At 34.0% G+C, this 21,657-nt stretch overlaps 1 long non-coding RNA gene across 1 annotated transcript in view; it reads left to right on the forward strand.

The window, feature by feature from the left end:
* Positions 1 to 21,657, forward strand: part of LOC145664345 (uncharacterized) — a 319,597-nt gene that overhangs the window by 135,270 nt on the left and 162,670 nt on the right. Inside the window, exon 2 of the long non-coding RNA XR_014127417.1 lies at positions 12,790 to 12,837. This is a non-coding gene — a long non-coding RNA (uncharacterized LOC145664345). The remainder of the gene's footprint in view (positions 1 to 12,789; positions 12,838 to 21,657) is intronic.

Below are 21,657 nucleotides of genomic sequence, written 5' to 3' on the forward strand. Positions count from 1 at the left end.
CAGGATGGGGATCGAAATAAGATGGCTATATTTCGAAATCCCTTGAGACTAGAGATATGTTAGGGACATCCTTATTCAGAACAAATGGGAATATGTCACAGCACTTCCGAAAATTTCGCTTTTAATAAGAGAAGGAAGCCAAATTCTATTTTTTTTTCTTAATACATAAAAATGACTTCGAGGTTGTCTGTCTCGTTATCAAGGGAAAAGAAGGATGAACCAAATGAAATGAATTATTGAACACAGTCAGTACGAGGGTCGACATTGATTTTTATCATTGCACTTTGATTGAAATACGTGTTCAAAGGGACAAAAGGATTTAAATTTTCACAAACAATAGACCTATCAACATGTTCTTGCTGTTCGATGCATAGAAGCAAATGCTGAAATATGAGGCCAAGTAAATACGAGAGTCTGTGGGCAAAGTCTCCAGCTAGCCGAAGGCTAGTCAAAGTACAGGGTGGTCCGGAAGTGGGCGTACCCCCCCCCCTTTAGTTTCAACAGTATAGTGTTAGTTATAGTAGAATGTATGTACACAGTTACCTTGAAGTCTTAAGAGTCTTTAAGATTCATAAGCATTGGTATGATCACCATCCATTTCGTAACACAGCAGAATTCTGCGCTAAATTCTCGCAGATGTTTTACGGAGATACTCCAGAGTTCCAACATTGTTGCTTTTCTTGGTGGATTAATACCAAAGCGGTCTGTAAATTTCGCTTTAACACTTTCCATGGTGTCACCTGTATAAACGCCTTTCGTGAAGCCAAACCGCAACAACTAATCTTCAATGCTATATGGGCTTTGATCACACATTGTTGATTACTCCAACTTCACTGCAAATAACTGTTTCCAAACAGAAAACAGCATAAAACAAATAACATGGATAGCAATGTTGCCTGGCAAAGCCAAGCAATGTTACCAGACAATGCCAAACAATGTTACCAAACAAATGTAGGTAAAATCTAAAACTGTCAGAAGACACCAATTAGGTGTGCGCCCACTTCCGGACCACGCTGCATATACTTATAGAGTAAAAGATATGCCAGCTAGTGCCTTAAACTTTTACAATAAGGGCTACAGATAGTACTACTAATCAAGTTCTGAATAATCACAAAGTTTGTCCTGTCCAAAAGTAGTTTGTGTTTCACACATGTGTACTTCAAATAACATTTACACATCCACAAATCTAAGAATTATTTGATACGTACTTCTCAATCAAATAACATATTTATATCCACTTTCAGCATATCAGGCATATTCGTAATTTCTGAATTTTTTTCAATTTTACAAAATACTGGTTTACGTTATTTTACACACCTCATTTTTACAAACACCCACATTTAATTATTTAGTGATACTTTCTCGGAGCAATACAGATTTCGTCAGCGATATCACACAATTTCGCAGCTGCATTCAATCCTCAAATTTTATACTGCGGTGTGAGCATCACACAGCATCAAAGATACTATTACTAACCAACTTCTTCAGATGGTTTACTTCTTAAAAATCAGAAATGTTGTAGCCTTCTTGTTTCGTTGGAAATACATCAATTATAATATTATTGATTTGTTTGATTTGTACGTATTATAATAGACCCTATATATTGACCTGTATATCATATATTAATCTGTATAACTATTTGATTCATAGATAAAGTAGCGGGTATTTCTTATTCAATTAGCAAACGAGCCAACATAGACTCTTTTTTGTTGTGATTTCTTTTAGTGCTGTATGATTTGAGGCTTTTTTGAACACTAAAGAATTAGTCACATGTACATGATGACACCGGTAACCTCAATTCGATATAAAATAAAGCTATAGTCTGAGGAAATAAAGATTTGGGATGTAAAGCATAAACATCGGAAATAGTACAAAAGTTAGATGAAATTTCCACATTTTTAACATAATTTTGTACCACATTTATTTCAGACTCATTGAACTCCATTCTAAAGTTTTCCACAAGAGCTTCCAACGTTTATTTATTTTGGAAAATTGATTATTTAATATGGCACACTTCGCAAAATTATTTTGCCTTCATTACTAAAGAGCTCACCAAACTCCTTTATCCCTTTCAGCAGATACCCTCACAATTATGAATACAAGTTTCAGTTGTCAAAAAATCCCAATCAAAGGATTTTGCTACACAAATTAGCTACAAGCACATTTGTGAGTGTCTGAATGATAAGCTGTCAGGTATTGAATTGTCATCTGTTGGGTATATTGGAAATCACAACGTTTAGAAGTAGTGTTTTCTGCATTCACAATTATTGTGAGGACATCTGCTGAAAGGGTTATAAAGGCATCTAATACAGGATAAAGTATATCAACCAGCAAACTGTTTTCCAGAAGATATGCCAACATTTTGGTTGAGATCTTGATAGTAATTATGAAATTATTAAGTTTATTACTTGCAAACTTAGGTTTTCTCTTAGATTCTTGGTCTGATGTATCAATGTTACTCTTTGAGCAAATTTAAGTACCATCTGGTGTAGTCTTACTGATACTGATACTAAAGTGTTTTTCTTACTGAGGCGATGAATACATGAATATCTGCTAGAGAAATATTCTCACCTTGCAGAAATGCATTCAGTACGTCCATGATTCCAGAAATGTGTGGAAAGAGAAACAAATATGTTGTATAGAGATGTCAGTAGCATATATAGATCCTTAGCGTCGTACGATGAGCGCTGCTTTACTTCTTCTGAAGGTGTCTGTGTGGAAAGCACTGAGGAAAATATTATTATCGTTAGTTTGTAAAAGGTTAAGAAATTCTTTTGCTTTCCCTGATTAACATGCATGTAATAATATCAGATTAAGCTGGTTGATATAATAATGAGTATAGGCCATAAAATGATATTCCCAGTGGCCAAGGGCGCCCATGTTGTGGTTTCCAAGGGGATGCAAGTATAAGCGACATTTCAAATATAGTTTCAAATTTTGCTGTAACTAATGTAAAAATTCTATTGGGTTTTCGATATTCCCAAGTATAATTTCCTCTTAGGGGGGGCGATCACCCCACCTTGCTTCCCTTGATGGGCGCCCTTGCCAGTGGCAGATCTAGAAGGTTAAAACGGGATGAGGCAACCAGAACTCAGACTGTGATAGGTATATCATGAGTTTGCTATAAACTTTCAAAAATATATAAATAACAATTTAAATTATTTTTGTCATTCAGAAAAGTGGGGCTCCTGGTTAGATCCGCACTGGGTATTCCCTGAAAATAGCTTGAACTCTTGAAATGTGCCCTCTCATAACACTTACGTCATCGTAGGCCTAACCCACACACAGAGGTTAGACACAGTTTCCGTCTTTATTCCCAAATGACACAAGACATTTATAGTATATTTTGATATCACAAGAGCATTTATTTAACTCATTGAAGTTTTACATGTTTAGAAAAAAATGTTCCACTGGTTTATAATCTTCAACATATCTTATTTATAGGCCTATTGATGTTGATATCACAACTTTCACCATCTAGAACACTGGATTTCTGTGTAGAATTAAATTTACAATAATAATTTACTACATCGCAATAACGATATAAGTTCATTTTACAGGTGACAGGTGAGAGATTACATTTACTGGGGCTCTGCATATTTTCAGGAAGGGATTAAGTGTAGACAGGATGAATTGCAGATGTAAATTGAAGTTACAATTTTATCCTCTCAAAACAAAATCAAGACACCTAAAATTAACAAACTAGGTCCAGCTATGGATGTTAAAGAGAGAAAGTATTGGACCATTGGACCTTACTCCTAAAGACTATACTAATTACTACTACTACTACTACTACTACTACTACTACTACTACTACTACTACTACTACTACTACTACTAATAATAATAATAATAATAATAATAATAATAATAATAATAATAATAATAATAGACAGGCAAGTTATTGACAATTTTTATGTCTGAGTCCCAGGTTCTATAGAACCTTTGCCTCATATATGAATTTAGAGCATTTGAGTTGGAGCGGCATATAAGTTTAGGGGAAAGCGCGGCTGTAGCTGCACCCTGTTTCTATATGAAATGTGGATGTTTATTAGCGATGTGTTTCATTTTTATTTGTTTGTGATTAAGTGTTTAATTTTTATTTGATTGTGCAGAATTATTAAGCGAACTGCTTTCCTTGTTTAATTTTTGTCTTTTTAAGGCCAATTTAGCAGATATAATTGCTTCTATCCTAAGTTCTGAATTGTGTTTGTTGTTAATGTTCGTTAGAGATTCCTGTCACCCATCCTGAAGTTGACCGGTGGAAAATCAGCCTGACTTTTTTCCACGGATTAGACGTTGTGTACATTTTGTTACATCTATAGATGCTAATATGTGCTTCTATTGTTCCGATATGGTTCAGCATTTTGTGGTTTAATAGGCAAAGCGTGTTCCAGAAGTTGCGGGAGTAGTGAGCCATTTTTCCATGAATATATGGAATGTCCATGTCTTCATGAAGTTGGACTATTCTTGTGTGACCTGGTATGACCTGTGATCATCCTTAATGCATAGTTTTGTATGACTTAGATCTTCCTCTTGTGAATATGTCCAAATCCATAGATAGTGAACGAAGCAACATATAATATGTCTTGCAAGCGTTGAAATGTTTTCCAATGGTTTGCAAATGTCAGTTTACTATCGAAATATACTCATATATATATATATATATATATATATATATATATATATATATATATATTACAGGGACGGATCCAGGATATGATCAAGGGAGGGGCTAAACCATATTTTGCCGTTTTATCCAGTGTAAAGCAGGATTGAAACCTATTTTATCCTGTGTATACCTGAGCGTCAAGAGGGGGGGCTATAGCCCCTATAGCCCCCTTGGATCCGCCACTGTATATATATATATATATATATATATATATATATATATATATATATATATATATATATATAATGCCTGGTACTGAAGTTGTTGGTTGTTAAAGAATAGCTGTATGGGGAACTGGCTTCGAAAATGCGTAGATATATTAGATTTTATGAAGATTGATTTTTCATTGTCCATTCTTTTATTTGGCTTAGGTGGCGCTGTAACCATAGAGTTACGCAGTCTAGGTTCCTATTATATGAGAAAATTGCAATGTCATCAGCAAATGTGACAAGTAATGTATTTTTGGATGTGAGTAAATCTGAAGTATATGTTGCATTGACCAAAAAAAAAGTGTACTAAAAGCATCACTTACTAAAATTACCATAATAATAATACACTTAAAAGAATAATGATAAACGAATAAATCAAAAGCAATTATGGGGACGCATAAGACTTTTAGGAGTCCGGTATAACACCAGCCCCTCTAACAAAGTCGCTGTTTCCAATAGCGACTAACTTAAAATGTAAATTAAATTCAGAATGCTTATAAATTATTTTACACATCAGACCAATAAAACAGTTTTGAAAACTGAGAAAATTTTTCTCCATCTGTTCTGTTACTTAATACACAAAGACAGGGTATGAAATTAAAATAGTGTTAGAATTACAAAACCTATATTATTCACATGGGCATCCTCAATGAAGAACGGCAAGGGGAGCTGTGGGAATTCGTGAAAATGGATAATAATATGTATTAAGTTTTCCGTCCCGGTACTATTTTCTAAGTTTAAATATCCAATACTTTCATTAGTTCTGTATGTTTCTGACATTAGTTTTAAAAGTATCATGATACTAAATAATCACTAAATTAAAAACGGATTTACATTTTTGCTGAAAACTAAACCGTGATTGTTGAGGCTCTTGAACAATTAAGTGTAATTTGGAATTACAGAACAAGTAGCTGGGCTGATCACATATTAAGTGTTCCAAAAATACCTGTCTTTTGTAGTTGAATTGGAATTTTCGGATTGTATTGCGGCGAATATATTTCAAAGTGTTTAAATTGATATTTAACGCAGCCATGTTCTATGTTAAAGAGCTCATTGAAGTTTTACTCAAGCAGAAACGCGAGACATGGCAACAGTTTGAAAAGAGAATCAAACAGGAGAATACAGTGCCTGCTAGTTTCAATGTGGCGAACTATTCCACAGCATTTCTTTCTTCCGTTACTACGTACTCGATTTTCAGAAAGGAATAACATCAATTACAACATGAAATACATGCAAATGTGAAATATATTTATCTACCCTTGAGTTTGAAAATATTATAACAAAACTTCCGGCATTTTATGAGTTAGAAAATTTCACGAAATCTTTGAAGTCTGAAATCTTTGAATTTTACGTCCCACAGTTATGCCGGCTATGCTAAAGGAGACGGTGATGATGAAATAATGAATGAAATGGTCAAATGAAGAAAGTGCGAGGAAACGGGAGATCCACGAGAAACCTACGCACATGGTGTTTGTCCACCACAAAGTTCACTTGGCGCGAGTGAAGCAAAGTACTAGTATTGTAACATACTAAACCTTTCTCCTTTCGGAACTTGCAAAAGTTTCGTTGTTGTTATTGTCATTAAACTGCTATATTCACAAGATAATTATTATTTAGTACAGTACATGAGGTAAAAGTTTTGTTCTATTTAAATATGTGCTTTCTGTGTGGTAAACGACAATCCCAGTGCTTTCTGTGTGGTAAGTAAGGTCACACTCACAGAGAACAAGAAAATTTATTCCAAATGTAAAACAACTTTCGATAGGGAAACTGTAAGAAGATTGTAGCTTCTCTTCCCAAGAAAATCAAATCATTCTATGTTGGGACAGCAATATTGTTTGTTTGTCCCTACTGTTTATTATTATTTCTATGATGATGGTTTTGCGTGAAAAAAGGTTAGACTAATACGATAGAAATGTCTACTTTAATATCTGCTGGAAAACTCATCGCAGCAACACAAGGCAAGGATGAACTAAAATCATGCATCTAGCGTCACTAATTCTGCACATCTACAGAAAACAGATTAAGGAAACCATACGTGCTTCCCGAACAGAGTAGTATGAAAATACAGCATGGAGAACACAAATTATTTAAAGTGGTGCATTCTGCACAGCAAGCAGCTCACACACAAAAAAATATTAACAACACATTTGGATCAGGAATGGCTTATTAATGTACCACTCGCCGTTGGTTTGTGAAATTTCGTTCCGCTAACACAGCATTGCAAAATGAGATCCGTCGGTACCGAGTAATATAATGTTTGGATTAGTTCCTCAGGAACACCGTGGAAGCAGATTCTTGGAGAAGTGTTCGTGCCATTGCAAACGAGCTAGGCATTCTTCATACCACTGTAGAATATTGGCTCCATGAAGTCTGTAAAGCGAATAAGTTAGACTGATGGCTGCTACATGGGATGACGCCAACTTACAAGAATCGCTGCCTGGAGTTGTGCAGCTCCCTGAATGTAGGGAACATGTGAGATAGTTTCCTCCTTCGGATTATCACTTCAAACGATAAAGTGTATCAGCTATAACAATTTGTAAATGGGCAGGCAATGATTGGATCGTGATCAACGTTCAAGACTATTTCTTAAACGACCTCTCCATCCACAGAAGATATTGTTGCTGGTATGGTGGTGTATGGTGGTAGTGATTCATCATATTATTCTCAAGAAAAGTGAAATAACCAATTCAGGTCATTACAGCGCAGAATTCCATGAAATGAGCTCTACAGTTGTCCGCAAGTATCTGACAATTGTTAAAAGACATAGTATCCTTATATTTCACAATATTCGTCAGCATATTCCGCAAAGGACTGTGCTGTCTCTATGTGAGTTGCAGATGAAATATCCTTCCTTGTCCACCGCCTGATATCTCTGCCATTTATTACCACCTTTTACTGCATCTCGATTTCACCTTGAGATAAAAGACGGCTGAACGATGACAAAAGTACGTGGATGCAGGCGACCACTATTTTAATTAACCAGATATTGCAGTTTTCCATCTTTTGGTCTTTGGACATGACGCAAACATTTGAATTAACTTGATAAGATGAAGCATATGTATTAATTTTTAAAGTAACTATTTTTTCCAGATTTCAGAGTTATATGATAATTTACGACGGTATCAGTTTAATATTGCAGCATATTATTTTAATTAATTTATTTATTATGTGTGATGAATAATTATATATATATGTGATATTATCTTTGAACAACTAACTTGCCGTCTCATTTTGTGTTTTTTTTCTTACGCATATTTTGGATGCCAAAAGCACTTCTTTAGTTTTTTTATATATTTTTATATATCGTATTCACTTATCTTGATGCTGAAGTTTTATATTCTCCAAATTTGTGTCCACATTCCTTGACTGACTACCTAAATACCTTGTTTCAGAATTGTTTCTTAGTAACATCAGATGAATATCGTGGCAAAAATATACCTATCAGTCCTTGAAGACTCGTTTCCATATCATTTTCTTCCCTACCCTTTCCTATGCCTGAGATACCTTAAGGGCAATGATTTAAAAAATAAAATTAAAATATAGACCTACATATTTTGTCCAAATTGTAAAAAGTACTAATTATTTTAAAAAGTACTTCTCCGTTCTCCGATGATTATTAATAAATTGTCTCTAGAGGAAAAGAACAGTAAAATAATATGATTGATTGATTGATCGATTTTGAGTTTAACGTCCCGTTCAGCAGAGAGGCTATATGAGAGTGGATCTACTGATTAACGTGAAATCCAAACCACATGAGCTCCCGCTGGGAATCGAACCCGCTTCTCCCACGCCAAAGGCGCGTGAGAAGTAAAATAATTTGACTTTTAGTTAATGACTATCTGAGATATACTATCTGAGATAACTGTAAGAAAGAAAACGTAGGCTATTTATAGTTAGATCCTTGTCCTCTATCTAATAATTTCCGGACATACAAATCTACACTGTTGAAATAGTTGAAATGAAGTTTGGAATAGTTAGTACCTTGCTTGAAGCGATTTTCAAAGTCAATTTAATTGAAATGAGTCCTCTAGGTAAGAGAGGGTTCAAAATTTATGCCAACAATAGATTTGCTAGATTTGAGTTTAGTGTCTTTTCCAGTAGAAAACACTAGACATGAATCTACAGCTTAAAGTATGATCCGAGTAATACAACCCCCACCAGGAATCCAACGTAAATCTCCAACACCAAAATTTGTGCGTAAACCAGATCACGATCACCAAAAATAGAGCATTTCAGGAGTCTTTCATGTTATTCCCTCACGTCAGGAAACTAGATGTGTAAACTCCTATGCAAAAATAATTATAATATTGTTATAGTATTTTCAAAAATTTCGCTTATAAGGGAGAAAGCGGTCCAATTTTTATAACTATTTTCTGGTTTGGTACTTAGGCTACAAAATGTTTTAAAAATATGGAAACGGTTGAACCTTTCAAATGAATTTTCGAAATAGTTAGCAGTTGAGTCTACAAGTGTATTTAATATTACGCTCTGATGGACATAGGTAGGGTTACTATAAGATTGATGGGGGAATAGCGGCCGCATTCTTTGGAATGAAGTTTTGAACATAGTACTTAAGTCGAGCTGGATTTTTATTATTTCATTTCGATTCAAATATATATAGCACATCCTAAAGGGAAAAGGAAAGCTTCAGATATATATTTTCTAATATTCTCCATAAACACATTCTACCCGTACAAAGAATATTTTTTGCGTAGAAAAGAGGTGGTAGGCTATTTATTATTATTAGCTGTTTACAACTTCCGACTTTAATTTTTCGCAATCTTCTCGAATATGTTTCTAGTGAATTAAACTAATCATATGACTAATTCATAAAAGAGCTGCAACCTCTTACATTATACCCAATTAGCACCGTGTACTTTATCGGCTAGTAATAGCTGCACACTTAACTTCAATTTCAACATGAGTAAGAAATTCTGAATATTCCTTTTATCAAAATCTGAGTTCAAACATTACGAAAGTGTTATATTGGAGAAAAGAACATACTGTGTATAGCACAAGTCATATTCTAATAATAATAATAATAATGGTTTATATACGTATATAAGTGTATTGTTTATATACTTATATCTACCATTATAAACGAAATCTACGAATATGATTAAAAACGGACTTCCTTCGATATACAGATCGAACTTGTATTATATATGTGTATGTGCATATGCATCCATTATATGTTGCAATGTTTATTGCACGATATATATAAAAAAGAGGTATTTCACTAACATAGCATGTGTTTCCTTTGAGACTACACTCATTCCTAGCATTTGGGGCTCACAACCCATCCCTTTTAGTGCATGTAAAATAGTAATTAAATTATAGAATGTATTACAGATATATTAAGATTAACCATTTTGTTCGTATATATACATGAATTGTGGTCAGCAAGAGACTAATCGCTCATACACAAACCGAAAGCAAATTAATAGTATACATATCATTAATGTAACACACTCAGAAGAGAAGTTTTACCTTACATGTACAGAATAATAAGCACCTTCAGTTAACAATTTGTCATTTACCCATATCTGACAGATGCATTATACGGCATAGAAGTTTCCTATATTGAAGGAACACAACGGTAATGACCTTACCTTCTAAGCGGTATTCATATATTATTACATGAATCATTAAAGCTAGCAATCGTTCAGAGGTTCCCTAATGCTTTTCATAACATGCTCTAAGGATAATAGAACTCAAATATACACAGATATGAACCCGTATCATTCAGAGAAGGCCGTATTAATCATTCGAGTACTCAATGTAATCCTCTACAGGAATATAGAAAATTTTAAATGAATATATCCAGATATAGTGCATATTGTTTTATCAAAGTTTCTTACACGAAATTGTTGTGGATGTATTATTATTATTATTATTATTATTATTATTATTATTATTATTATTAGTAGTAGTAGTAGTAGTAGTAGTAGTAGTAGTAGTAGTAGTAGTAGGAGTAGTAGGAGTAGTAGTAGTATAATTTTGATGAAATTTTCCAAAAGTTTTAAATCAGACTATGTCCCATGTAACCAGTAAATAAGTTTATTTATAAATTTATTTTTAGAAAGGTTCGTCAATAATATTATTGCGACATTAATACAGAGAATAACATTTGTGCAATTGGGTAGTAGACGGATAAATTAAACTCTTCTTATCCTTTCAGTTACAAATTGGCGAATAGACGAATAAATGAAAATCGCCTAATCCTTTCAACTACAAATTGGGAGAGAGATGAATAGATTAAAATCTCCTTACCCTTTCAACTACAAATAACTACACATTGGTTTAATCGAAAAGGAAACTCATAACAGTAGCATAGCGATAATGGGTTGGAAAAACTTACAGAAAAGTGTCACAAGTAGAGAAACGAATAGTAAACATTTAAACGCAGATAAATATTTGGTTACTTTATTAAATTTCTTGAAAAGTAAATAATGACGATTCTTACAAAACGGATGATTTAATATGCTTTAATTTCCACGGTGTCATATAAAAATGTTCTTTAAAATTGAATTTTTTTTAAGATAGGGGAAGGAGATATTTGGCTTGTTAAATGCACAAGGGAAACAAATCCACCTTCAGTCATTTTGAACATATTTAATCTTTAAGAACTCTACCGGAATCTGTTTTCTGAGCTTAATAGATTCATGTCCAGATATTATAATAAATAATTCTTATAATGTAAAAGAAACTACTCAAGCTTACGCCAATCTTTTTGTATCTTTTTCTCACAACCTTGTCAACTGGTTATTGTTCCATTTCCTTAACTTGCATTTAACCAGTAGGTGTTCTTCTTCATCATCGTACTTATCTTTTAAATAATTTATTTCGAAAAGTGAATAAGTGAAGATTGACTGACCTACTAGTAACGTATATCATTCACTATGCTACTGAAAACTAAGATTAGGAAAATATTCAGAAAACTGAACTGCCTATTGATATCATGGTTCATTCATAAATTTATTGTAAGTTTGTCTGATTCGTTTTAGATCCTGACATTTTCTCAGGAGGAAGATCGATGTGATAATATAACACAAAATCTCTATTTTAACTTCGTGTTTCTACTATTATATTCATTAAAAAATAAGACTATTATCAAGGCTTAGGAATTATAATATTAGTGAGCATTATTACAGAAGTAAAGTGTAAGTTAGCCTTCATCGGAATTGAAAACGAACGTTCTTTAGTTTGTTTTGTAGGGAGATGAAACAATATAAGGAAGTTAACTATATTAACAAATTTTGTGGATTAAAGATAGTGGGAGAAAATGGGAGAATCCATCCCATCAAATCCTATTGACAATAAATGGTTAAAAAAAGCGCAACATCCGAAGTAAACATTTTATCAATGAGCTACTATCCATCCACATATTTAATATTGCTGTAATGAGCGTAGTTGACGTATGAGAAATATTCAGACAATTTACTGGGTGATTTTAGCAGATTTCATCTTTACTCAGAATATTTTTAAGCAGTCTACATGAGTGAAACTTACCAGATGATCTGAAATGATTAAGAAATGTTATCATAGACGAATAATATGCGATATTCTCATGCAGTCGTTAGGTTCTTTGTTTGAATCGCATACGTGGCCACTCTTAAGTATTTTTTTAAAAATTGAAATTTCCCCTCAGTTCCATCAGAAGAACACTGGAATATCTTAAACTGTACAACATAACCATACATAGTAAAAACTGTCTTATATTTAAATATTGTTAATATTTCCAGTGCTGAATCTAATGTATATCTGAAACTCCATTATTTGAAATAAATTGAACATATAAATAGTATGAATGTAAAAGCTATCCCTATGCTGTATAAATCTTACAAATTTATATGATAAGTAAAAATAAGAAATATATTTACACAGACTTTCTATCTATTTCAGAATAAAGTGTTCAAACATATTCATAAACAAGATCTCAGTTCAAAATGGGTAAGTATTGGTTGAAGTTCATTATCCTTAAAAGATATATTTTCTTGATACATAAACTCAAAAATGAAATGTTATCTTTAGTTGAATATTTCGTTATTAGACTCTGTAGGTACAATCAGACAAGTAACAAATATCATACAAGTGAACGTAGATTAAATGAAAGGAATATAAAACGAGGAAATGGGAAATTTCTACAATGATAACCTTCACACTGAATGAAAAGGTTATTACTGATCCACTGTAAACTTTAGCGTTACATGTATCTTTTAACCATTTGGATAAAGTATTCTAAGAAAACATACTGAAGAAATATTTAGATGTATTTTAATATATAGATATATGTATATTTTTTTGAGTTCAATAAGTATAGTAGAGCGTTGGATTCACAAGCACAAGCAGGTGTGTAATGGGTTCAAATTCTGGTCAACAAGCAAGGAATTCGACCAGTACTAACTTATTCCTTTTAACAATTGATATAACGAATTTTATTAAATGGAACTTTAGGTTGAGATAATATATGATGCTGTTTATTAAGCATGTTGACGATATTTGTATATTACATTTATATTTCTTATCTTAATTAAAACTCTTTAAGTGGGAACAATACGAATGCGTTTAGTCTACAGTGTTCAATCACTACTTATTATATTTCTGCGATCAGTTTTCATTATATTTGACTTAAAAATACATAAAATATCAAATATCAATGCAAGAACCAAATCATGAAGTGAGTGTTACAATGAGAACATTATTAACATTATTGGCTGTGTGCGCCAACCTTGGTCTCATAATTTCAAAAATTGTAATATAGGTGGCGGAAAGGTTTTTCGCATTTTAAAAAATCGTGTCAAATAGTGAAGATTACCTGAAATTTTGCTGGAATTCTGCACATTAGATATTCACACTTCATCTGTATATTAAAATGCTAGGTTTGTGGTAAAGAAAATTTTATATTTGTGGCCAATCTTTCAATAGTGAATTCTCGGGAACCATAGGTTCTAAAAAAAATGCGGTTTTCACTGATCGATTGCAAATCTTGTGTAGATTGTTCAGTTCTAATTGAATATTTTTAAAATGGCCGTTATTTCTTTATTACATTTCTTAAGGGTGCATTGGAAATATTGAAATTGTAAAAAGTAAAATCATATCCTACGAGTTATACACTCCAATCCACATATATGTATACGGGGTTAATATATCCCTCCGGCGTTTGTTTCATAGCCAAATGATAATGAAAACCGAAGGATAACCATTTCTCTAGTCCAAAATGAATCTTGATTGTTTGGAGTGTTTTCCCAAATGAACACCATATATATCACTGACATTATAATTAATTGTGTGTGTAATGTAATTGCTTATTACATACAGCATGCAAGAAGAAAGAAAATACTGATCATACATGCATTAGAAATTCCAACCGGAAATAGACTCGAATCGTGCAAATGGTGCGAGATATAAAAAACATAATCGAAAAAATATCTCTATTTTAGGTACCTTTTGCCGATTATTATCAAGACGCTTTGTGTCTGCAATGGCACATTTACATATATTGTGAGGAATGACAAGGAGATTCATGCTCATATGTGAATGATGCGCTATGTAGAGAACATAGGTTCTGATAATTTATCATTAAAAGAAGTTTGAAGAAAGCCTAGTAATATTTTAGAACTAGCATACATATCTTTGACTCGAAACTTATGTTATAATTACGATACGAGATTGCGTGGTTCAGATTCCACGTTGAGCAATCGGTTAACGTCTCAATAGAGCCTTGGTACTGTAAAAGAACCTTTTAACTTCATGTCAACAAACCTTGCCTCAATACGCATGGTTCAAAGACATCCAACCATCCCAGTACGCATTATTTGCAATAATATATATATATATATATATATATATATATATATATATATATATATATAGACACTATTCTAAATATTAATATATAGTCAAATTTCTTATCTACATTTACTATTGAAGATTTTTTCTGATATAGCCATACACACTATATACATTCTCCCTGAGTAGTTTTGCTGACACAGTGAGAACAGAACAGTACAGTGAAATTATAAAATTTCGGATATCTTGTTTTCCGGACTATTTCGTGCTATAATTCACAAGGATATGGAAAAGGTACGAGCAATTTAGCTGTATTTCTTCAGAAACTACCAATTGTTGTAGACCGGTCTGCTTCTGAGAAAGGCGTTTTCTGATAAAACTGCTATTTTATAATTTCAAACTTAATAATTTAGTACAATATTATTACATTATTTATTTACTTATTTATTTCTTACTTCACAAGCACAAACTGTTTTTGCACCGTTGTCCTCCATATAGCACAAGGATATCGAATATTTAGGGGAATCTATTCCACAAGGAATTGCTCTGACTGTGTGCTTGCTTATGAAAATGGCCTGGATCCAATTTGATTTTTTTCTGACAATCTAAAATGTTTATCACTCGAATAATTTTACTAAATTGTGTTAGTTGAAATTGAAATAAAAAAGAAACTGGAATTTCTTTGTAGTAGCGTGACTTCTCATATAACTAGCGATATTTCAACAGATTGCCAAATCTTCAGAATATGTGTAATTTAACATTAATTTTCCCAACAGTCGGACACAAAGCGTACTGAAACTTTCTTAATTCTCAATTAACATATAACATTTAGAGCCGAATTAAAATTTTAGAAAATGATCAAATTCAAATTTAAAAAAATAATCTTATGGGAATTAAAACGAAGCATTTAGAAGTTTGGAAAATATTTGAATAATTTCTATGTAATAACAAGTAGGAATGTCATAATGAACACCATGCGAAAAAATTTAGTTTGGTTTTTGGTAAATCAAACTCCTTATCAACCTAAAAATGTCTAAACCTAGCCTTAGGCTGTAAATACAGCATTTTATCTTATATTAAATTAAGTTTACGGATCCCGGCTTTTGGGCTATTTTTTAGACTTTCAGTCAAGCAGCTACTTCATCGTCACTATTTATCCTAGTATCATGGTTCATACCTCATTCTCTTCAGAATGGAGCTGGTTTTCAAACGGTACCACTTACATGCTCATACCATATACCAGGAGCGGCAAAAATGATGTCAAAGGGAAAATTTCTGAGGGAAATTTTTTCTCGCACTTTGGGCCCCTCTGGAGCGGCCCTGTGTGAACGTAGCCATCTAAAAAATCTGATAAATAGTACTTGGTATACTGAATGTGTGTGCCAAATTTCAAGTTTCTATCTTGAATACTAAGGGTGGGAGAAATTTTATCAAGAATTCCCACAATGCCCCAAATTACCACAAAACACTATGATCTCAGGGAAAAAATTTCCTGAAACATCCCGAATTACCCTAGGGTCATGTTTTGCCCATCATTCTCTTCAGAATAGAACTGCATTTAAAGCGGTACCATTCACATGTCTCCATCACGTATCTAAGGCGGAAAATTCCCGAAAAAAGAGATTTTTTGTCTAAATATCCCTTTTTTCAAGTTTTAGCCCCTCTGGACCCCCCTGTTGTAACGCATAAATCTGAAAAAATCTGTTAAATACTACTCGGTGGACTGAATGTTTGTGCACAATTTCAATCTTCTAGGTACAAAAATAAGCCCGCCATAAAATATATATACCGACATTGCCCCATATTCCCCTATTCAGAAGTATATTTTGATAAAAACTCCCTGACACATCCCTAATTACCCTAGGCTCGTGTTTCACACATCATTCTCTTCAGAATAAAACTGGCTTTCAGACGGTATGACTCATGTGTCTCCACTATGTATATAAGGCGGGAAAATCCCGAAGAAAAGGATTTTGGGGGTAAAAATATCCCTTTTTTCAACCCTTTGCCCCTCTGGGCCCCCCCCCCTGTTTTAACTCACAAATCTGAAAAAAAATCTGGTAAATACTACTCGGTGGACTGAATGTTTGTGCAAAATTTCAATCTTCTACGTGCAAAAATAAGCGTGCCAAAAAATATTGAACATAGGCTTAATAAATGAAAAAATATTTTAGAATTATGACGTCTGCACCTGCTATGTCTCGACGCAGGAAGGTGTGAAACTATACGTAAGGTCTTCTACAATGCCTCTGGACTTGAAAAACAAAAAAACCGGACGAAAAAGCTCAAATAGGAGAGTTATAACGCAATGTACCATGAAAAACGCGTATGGTACAAATTGTACCATAGGATCCCCAAAGGGTTAAGGAGAATGAATATTGAGTTTTAGGCCATAAATAACGCATTTTATATCATGTTATAAATTACAATTTTTATTTGAAACTTTTATGACAGAGCTAAAAGTTGATTTTTCTCTCCAGAGTTCTCATTTGAGCCCGCCTTATACTATGATTATTACAATTTGCCAATAGATAACAGTGCAGACTCGGTAAGATATGGGGAGAAATGTTCTGCATGTATGAATTGGGAGATGCATATTCACCATTATTCCTCTACTGAAATCCTAAATGGAAGATACATTGTTTTCCATTGGTTTGGAATTTTATAATAGTCTCACTATGTGAACGGATTTTTACCAGTTCTTACCTTAATATAGTAACTCATACACATACAAATAAATCTTTACTGAGTATTCAATATAAACATTGGAGTTGTGTTCTATAATATATTCCTGTAAAGAGAATTGAAGTATAACGTGGGCCGTGAGTCAATTGAAACCAGTAGTTATCAGTTGAGTACAAGATGCTTACAGACGTTAACAATACGCTATGGTGTGGTTCATGAATAATGCGTTTAAGTAATTTTATAGAAAACGTTAAGCCTTGTTACATTTCCGACAAATGTCCAGTTATCACAGAATAAATGTACCTTAATACTTTAAAATTAACACCCGAGTGGAAATAATGAAAATTTTAATTTTTTTTTTTTAAACTATATACCTAGAGACCCTCTAGAAGAGTGTGAATACAGCTGAATTCGTGTCACCGCGAATCATACTTGCTAATGCTAATACCTTTGGTACGAGCGCTGCCGGGCTTATATTGAAGTTTAGCGTCTCTTTCAGCATTCAGGTTATATGAGACGTGGATCCACAGATTATGACGGGGTTTGAAACACATTCCCTCTCTCTTGGGAAATCGAATAAGAGGATCTTGTGCAAAGGTACGCATGTTTGTGCAAAGCCTTGTCTTATGAGCGTCACAATAAAAATTTTGGAAAAATATTTTTAAAAAAATGTTTAATGCATTAACGGATCTAGACCAGAAAGCCTACCCCCCCCCCAGATTTTTGAGTGACAAAAATAATTTAAGCTATTATTTATATATTTTTGAAAGGTTATAATAAACTGATATACCTATCATAGTCTTGGTTCGGACTGCCCCCCATTTTTTAACTTCTAGACCCGCCACTGGTTAAATGTTTGATATCGTTGTAAAAAAAAAAAAGAGGAATTCTATTATATTCAGAGTCGTAGCTAGTAGGGGCGGGCGGGCAGTAGCCCCGGGCGCCGATAACAAGAGAGCGCTGAACGAGCAAGAAGAAATAAAAAAAAAAAAAAAGTGTTGGAAATGAGTAAAGGACGCGTAGTCCCGAAAACGTATTGGTGGCCCATTTAATCAATATTGTTGTCGGTTTACAAAGAAATAAATTTGTTAAAAATTTTCTTTCTCGCTCCGCTCTCAATCCAAACGTTCCATTAACATTCACAAGATTTTATTTATTACTTTAAAAAGTTATTATATGTGATTTGTTAACAATAAATGTAATATACAAGGTGACGAGTAATTACAAGTAGCATGTGGATAAAAAGTATGTTTGTTACCGTTAAGAAAATATAAACAGCAACCTGCTTGTTAACAGGATATTTACTATGTGTACCGTACATAAATGAATGGCTACAGTAAAATAAAAGCTGAGAGTCATTATTGGTAAAAAGAAAGAAAAAAAGAAATCGACAGACTTGAGTTCGTTTTCTTTTATTTTTTATTTTTATTTTTATTTATTTATTTATTTATTATTTTTTTTTTTTTTGAAAAATTACATATATGAGTTTTACATTCAAGTATATTATATCATTCAACTCAATGTAGTGTATAGACTATGTACACTCATGTCCAAAATGATTGTCGCATATCTATAACTGTCTTTTTGTAAGAATATAATTAGATAATGATTTTGCAGGGTACTTTTAATACTGATAGTGTGTGTATAATCATGAAATGTATATTTGTGGTAAATTTCGTAGGAAAAGAATTATAAATATGAAAATTAGAATGAGTAAAACAAAATGTTGCTAAATGGACAAGAAAATTTTATTTTTGTTTTATTGTTCTTGTTTACTGCTCTTTTGACATGAAATTTTCCACATACATGTCTTTGCCGATTATACGCATACTAAAATTATAAAAAATACTGGGCTAATTCTTTATCAAATTATATTCCCACAACAACATATATATAAACATGCGACAATAATTTTGGGCTTGAGTGTACATGTCTCAAATTCAAAGAATTTTTTTTTTTGATTAATTTAGTTATTTATTGGATTTAAAATTTATAAAATAGAATATTTAGATTGGAATATACATGTATAAAGAACAAATAGCGAACGTTATAGAAGTTAGACCAAATATAACAATAATAAATAAGCTTTGCACATTTCCAACATTATATTTGTATTTTAGTGGTTCGGATTCTATATTTTACTATAGGTTTTCGTCACATGTAGCCTCGGTGCTAAAAAGAACAATAGACTTTAACAAAGAAACAAACATACATATTGGAAAGGTACTTAAAATTCAAATATAATTTTGATAACATAAGCCTCGCAACAGCATCCTCAAACTTCGCTGAGATTACAGACAAAAGATCTCCTCCAGTTCCTTACCAGAGGGTAGCGTTCCCAAAACTGATGCAACGTTCCCTCTTTGTACTGCCATGCTGATGCGTTGCAGTAGAAAAGAGGTTGCTCTAGCATCTCCTGACGATAAAGAAATGCGGTGACCAACTTCTTTTATAAAGTTAAGGCCTTCGAGACCCCATGAACCACCCGATTCAATAGCTATAGCGACAAAATTATATTTGTCGAGTAAATTGCTATACTTCCTGCGTTTTTCTGTTTCTCGGCGAGCAGCCACGTTGCCAGCTTGTGCTGAGGAAGAATGTAAATTTGAAGGGGCGAAGGTGTCGGAACAAGTAAAATCCCATAGAAGTGCTTTTCCTTTCTTCCACGGTATTAGAGTCATACCATCTGGCCTCTTGCCGTCTGCACGACTGCATCCCAACGGTTCACATATAGAAGGAACGCCTGCTGAAATTAGTTCCCTCATGATAATGTCGTTGACGCTGGAGTGGCGTGAATATCTGCCCGCACTATTGGCACAGGAGAGTCCATGAAGGCCCTTCTTGTCTACGACACTTCTACAGGCAGGACATCTGTGTTGCTCGCAAACATCTGCTCCCAAACGCAGTGCACTAGCGATTCGAAAACTGTCATTGGGAAGATGTAATCCTAAAGAAGGTGACGGGATAGCATGAAGCCAAGCGCCTGCTTCTGGAGATGATGTAGCTAGAAGTCTGGCCTTATCTTCTGGGTTATCGGATGACTGAAGTAGAGCTGAAAAGTGATGACTTATAAGAGGATCGTCCCAAGAGGATTGTAGTCTTCTCTTATCAAGGTCAGGTGGATCTGATCCCACTATAGATGACCACTTAGCAATGCTATCGTTGACATCCGAATCCGATACTAGGCTAAGATCTTGTTGGAGAATGGTCTCAATTAATGGCTTAGCGCCATAGAATGAAGACAGGAAGGATGAAATAGCCAGATCCATGGCGCGACGAATGCCGAGACCTCCGTGGTTAACAGGAAGGGACGCCTGCAACCAAGAGTTTTTGTTGAGTGAACAATTCAGGATAGATTCTAGACCGGTTTTCAAGGTGTTGTCATAGCATTCCAGTAGATCAGCATCCCGCCAAGAAGGAGCACAGCGAAGAAAGTATAGCAGCCTTGGCATGGACAATGAGGCACGTAGTAGGTAAAAGGCAGAGTGAGCTGAAATCAAGGAAAGACGTGTAAAGAAGAATTCTAATTTAGAAATTTTGTCTTTTAATATTGTTCGTCTTGCCTCATTAGATAATGCTGCTCCTAATAAGCTGCCGTCATCTGTCGAAATTCTTTGAATCCCAGGCGCGGCTTCGTCAAACAGCTTGAAGAGGTTATTAGACTGCTCACTGGAAACTCCGAGAAAGCTGACCTCACATTTGGAGAAATTCATTTGCAATCCGATCTCCTTAGCCCGTCTACGGATCATTTCTAATGTCTCTAGTACTGTATCCTTGTCTCCAGCTATAGTCCCGTCATCCAAATACCATATGTTCAGTTCTGTATTGATACTATTAACGATGGATTGTAAAGTTAGTGCGAACAAACCAGGGCCAAGAGGGTCGCCTTGTTGTACGCCACGCTGAGAGAGGATTATTTCATCTCCTAAGTATAAGTTGCTCGGTTGCGAGTAGCACTGATGTACGTATCGATAAATTGATGGAAAATTGCTTTTTACCTGTATGAGCATAGAGTCACGATTCAACTCGTTAAATGCGTTTCTGAAGTCTATTTTCAGAAAAACTTTCTCCTGCTGGTGTGGAAAAGAGTAATACATACGAGCAGCGTGGACTGCTGCTTCTGCTCCATGTGAGACGCAAACTCCAAGTTGGTGTGGGGATAGAAAATGTGTTAGAGGTTCTCTAATTCTATGGCAAATGATTTTGGCTGATAATCTCCTCCACACATTGCCTATTGCGATAGGACGAATGCCGCCACTTTTCTTCCTCAAAGCTATTAGTGATGCTCCAAAGAAA

Source organism: Thermobia domestica, chromosome 11 (assembly GCF_964235325.1).
Source record: "Thermobia domestica chromosome 11, izTheDome1.hap1.1, whole genome shotgun sequence".
Lineage (NCBI taxonomy): Eukaryota > Metazoa > Arthropoda > Insecta > Zygentoma > Lepismatidae > Thermobia > Thermobia domestica.